At 43.0% G+C, this 4808-nt stretch overlaps 1 pseudogene; it reads left to right on the top strand.

The window, feature by feature from the left end:
- The first annotated feature begins 480 nt into the window (after positions 1-480).
- Positions 481-2851, top strand: LOC118842735 (annotated as a pseudogene).
- The last annotated feature ends 1957 nt before the right edge of the window (positions 2852-4808 follow it).

Genomic DNA, 4808 nt, shown 5'->3' with positions numbered 1-4808 from the left:
TCTGCAAAGTTTGGAATTAGATGTATTGCCTCAACCCTTCTCTGTCTTCGAGCTTGGTCCTGACTCTCTTTTTAGAGGGTTCTGTCACACTTGTGTGTTTGTCCCACTCTACTTTCACTTGCTTCCATATTTTGTAAGATCTGAGTCGGCGGGTGGGTTCTCAGTGGATCCTCCTTGATCTCTTCATAAAATTCTCTTATTTCATCAGAATCATTTCCTTGTGTGTCTTCAGAACTTCATTCAGGAGAGTTGCCCATCTCTCAGCTGACCCCCAGGAGAATTTTCATCCATGGGATCCTGCCTGTCTTTCCTTCTGAACCCTTTGAAATCTAATCAATAGTTGGGGGTACCCCTAAAACCATGGCAGACCTTGCCCATATTTCCTCTCCTCTTTCTCAAACTCTAGGATGGAGTGGTCACTTCCTCCCAAGGTTCCCATCATGTCTACTTCAGCAATCTGTATTTCGCCATTGGACCAAGATGGCTCCAGAGGAGAGAGTGAGTCTGGTGACCTCGCATAGCCCTCCCTCACTTAAATCCAATTCACTTTTGAGTCATGGCATTACTTTCTTGGTGTTCTGGTCCTCTGAGAACGAAGGACAAACAACAACCGCCACCTCAGCAATCAGTCAACATTTATTCAGCACTTACTATGTGCTAGGCACACTGTGCTAAGCTTAACCACCAGTTCCTCCTGGTTGGTAACAATCGGTTCTAGAGTAATACAAGAGGGAGAAAAGGGGAGAGAAAAAGACAGTCCCTGTCCCCCTTAATGCAGGTGTCTTTTGTTGATTATCTCCAATTTATCCTGTGGGTACATAGTTATTTGCTTGTTGCCTCCCCTATTAGACTGGAACCCCCTTGAAGGCAGGCACTGTTTTTTGCCTTTCTTTGTATCCCCAGCCTGACACGTAGTAAGGGCTCCATAAATGCTTGCTGACTGACTGGTAAACCTGCTTTCCCAAAGGAGGGCTGAGGTCTAATGGAAGGCCTGAGCATCCTCGGACACTCTGTGACTGCCTCCAGGCTGCTAACCATGTGGAGGTAGTCAGTCATTTGGGGCCACGACAGCGGCGCATGGGGCCCTAGGAGCCTCCGCTGCAGGCCCAGACGCTGAGCGCAGGTCAGCAGTGGTCAGCGCCACCCTTCCTGCTTACTTGGGAAGCTCCGGCATTACCGTGGGATCACGGCCACTCACTCAGCCATATGCTTCCTTGCTGTTGCTTCCACTGCTACATCCACGATTGCCGCCCTGCCACCGTCTATTCGAAAGACCTTTAAAATGGGGATGAATTTGAAGGTTTGTTGGAAGAGAGGAAGCATTTCAGCGATCTGAAATATGCAGTGAAAGGCTATACACCTCCTGTCTCCTAGAGACTTTGCCCTTGCAAGTCAATAAAATTAAACGTGCTGTTCTCAGATCTGAGGAGGTTCAGAATATCATCAAGCAGATTTCCAGAGAAACGAACAAGTCTGCTAATATAATCCAAGAACAAAAAATCGGATGGCTCCCAGAAGCAATAAGGGATTTTTGCTTTCAGTTTGAGTAAAGTGTTTGAAGGCATCGACAAGGTGTGTGTGAATGAAGAAGGTATTCCGAGACTATGTCGGGCTGACCAGGAGCATCCGGTCCTTCTGCTGCCTGGCCATAGAAGTTATATTGACTTTTGGAAGCTGTCTTATGTTTTATACACCTAGGATTTACCGGTACTTGTCACTAAAGGAAGAATGGACTTTGGTGTGATGGTACTGGTGTTGAGCTGCTGAGAATGTCACCTGCCTTTTTCCTGCGACAGAGATCGTTGGGTGGAAATAAACTCTATCGACTGTGTTCTCTGAAAAACCGTGTTGCCAAATGGTTACGCTCCAGCTGAATTTTTCCTTGAAGGAACAAGAAGCCTTTCTGCTAAAAACCTTGACCCCAAAATTTGGTCTTCTCAATATCGTGTTGGAACTGGTTTTTAAAGAGAGAAGTTTTGACACTTACCTTGTTCCAATGACCATCAAAAATTTTATACGCATATGAACTTTTTAGGCATTCCTAAGCCAAAGGAATCAAACAGCTGGCCTATTGAAAACAAGGAAAGTACTGAAAATCATCAAAGCATTCACATGTCCTTTGGAGAACCTTTATCTCTCTGATCCATGGCAAATGGGAAAGTGAGTTGGGGTCCATGTAATTCCCAGACACATCCCCCAGAAAACATCTGAGGATATGCATGTTGTGTATAAACCAGAATGTCTGCAAATTGAAAATATGGTTCTGAGTGCATGAAATCTTGTAGCCACTGTATTTCTTCAGAACTTACCAAGAATGGACTTTGATGCTTTGGTTGAAAAGACTGTCTGGCTGAAAGGTTTAACACAGGCCTTTGGAGGATTTCTAATTAGCCCTGATAATATAGCTGCTGCTGAAGTTATGCATTCTTCCATTCTTCTGCATTTTAACATCATCAGTCTTACCAAGGATCAGGTAGAAGTGGTTGAGGAAAAGTGGAGAACCAAGAATTGATGAAGGACTTGTTTTCCCGCAGATCACTATGCACATTTGTGTGGCCTACAGGAATCAGTTACTTAATATTTTTGTCCATCCTTTTGCGGTGCTATCACAGCAGATGACAGAAAAGAGGACATCTATAGCTGCTTTGACTTCCTACGTGTTGTATTTTCAGATAAATTCATCTTCTTTCCAGGAAGTACCCTGAAGGACTTTGAAGAAGACTGTTACCTGCTTACTAAAATGAAACCATTCAAAACACTCCATAAGACATTTTAGTTACAGGCAAAGGAAATATTGTGGTATCATTTTTAGCGCTATTTGTTGAGCCCTTTTGGGAAGGTTGTTGGATAATTTGCCCGTATCTCCCAAAAGAAGAAAATGAGTGTTTCAATGAGTCCCTAACTGGACTCAGAATTAGACTTACTATCTTCTTGAATCGGGAGACTGTCAGTGTTATTATGAGCTGCTTCCTTTTCATGTGCACAAAAACACATTAGTAGCTCTTGTTTTACAGGGCGCAGAATCGAAAAGCAAGGCGACTGATGAGTATATGTTGGAGGTGAATGGTGATGCCACCATAGAGTTAGAAGAAATGCTTGGTGCCAAAACACCCACAGGAAAACCAGTGACAGCAAGACTTCAACTTTTCCCTGCAGCTGCATGAGGAAGGCTGTGTTAGAATGACTATTTAAAAACAAAGAGGGAGTTCAAAAGAAAATACAAGACCTCTCATCCCACTGACTCTGCTTCTTTGGAAGTATCTAATAAAGGAGAAAAAGGGGTTCTACTGAAGTAATGAGTGTGGGCCTTTGAATTCTGATGCCAAAAACTGCATTCTTACCATCTTACCTGGGTGTTTTTGAATAAAATAGTCTTTCAGTTACACAACTACTGCTTCAGTACCAACACTCAGCTTCTTACATAAGGTGTTTTGTTTCTGTAGATTTCTTCATTAATATGTAACTTAGAAAATAAAATGTTTAAATAATAGAAGAAAGGTGTTGATCAGCTTAAAAAAAAAAGTCATTTTGACTGACTGAATAGACAACTGGGCACGTACCAAAAGCTCTAACATCAGCCAGGGATATTCCCTTGCTACCTTTCCTGCTTTGCTGTTGTTTAGGTGATAGGGAGACACAGAAGGAAGGGGAGAAGCCTTGGACACTCCCACATTGGAGGCCAATGAGATGCAACTCTTTGCCTTTTTCCTATTTTGGGTGAAGGCTGTTGGAGATAGTCATGACCTTGTGAGCCTCAGGAAATCAGAAGATGGAGCCTCCAGAGTCTGGGGATTTGCTGTGATTTGCTGGAAGCCAAACAGTGAGGAGTGAAGTCCTTGGTGACCAGCCCAGCAGCAGGAGAAGGGCAGATGCATCCATTCATCAGCCATGTGGTATTTGGAAGTGAACTCAGTGGGGCAAATACAGAAACTGTTAAGTCTGAATTTGCTCTCAAGAACAGAGGATAGAAAGAAGGGGAGGTGCTTGCACTCCGTTCTTGCTGTATCTGAAGTAAGTACCCCCTTGTAAAAGCTAATTGATGTTAATTAGTCAAATGGAACTGGGGGGCTAATTACTGATGGCTGACAGTGGGGGCAAACACACCAGAATGGGGGCTCAATCTGAAAGCCTTAAGAGTCACCCCAACCTCTCAAGGGTACTCCTAGAACCCTGAGCTAGAGATATAGTTGGTGGCTCATTGCTGGGCCTGGAGCCAGGAAGATGAGTTCAAATCCAGCCTCAGACACTTACTAGCTGTGTGATGCTAAGCAGTCACTTAATCTTTATTTGCCTCAGTATTCTCAACCATAAAATGGGAATAATCAGCACCTGCTTCCCAGGGTTGTTGTGAAGATAAATTGAGATGATATTTGTAAAACACTTAGCACAGTGCCTGGCATATAGTTGGTGCTATATAAATGCTAGCTATTACGTAATGTTATCATTATTATTTAGCTGGCCTTGGTCTGGGAGAGTGAGCCCAGACAATAGAATCACGACGATAGAATTCTCATTGGTTTGTTTTTCTGCCTTTCCAAGGATGAAACTACTATCAAGGCAGGTCAAAAGATTATTAGGTGCTCTGCTTTTGGTAAAGAAGAGAGCTAGCTTCAGGAGAAATCAGGGTAACTGAAGTGCCCTCCCTATATGTCTCTGTGCTAACCTTGTGACCTGTTTCTCAAACTCATCTCCTTCTTGTTTACACCTTGGTCAAATATAGTATAATCAATGACAAAAAAAATTGCTTATTTTTTCCTTCATTGCTTTTCACCTAGATAATTTTTATTGCATTATTTGTTACATTTTAT

Source organism: Trichosurus vulpecula, chromosome 3 (assembly GCF_011100635.1).
Source record: "Trichosurus vulpecula isolate mTriVul1 chromosome 3, mTriVul1.pri, whole genome shotgun sequence".
In the NCBI taxonomy this organism is placed as follows: domain Eukaryota; kingdom Metazoa; phylum Chordata; class Mammalia; order Diprotodontia; family Phalangeridae; genus Trichosurus; species Trichosurus vulpecula.
This window is presented reverse-complemented; position numbering and strand designations above follow the sequence as displayed.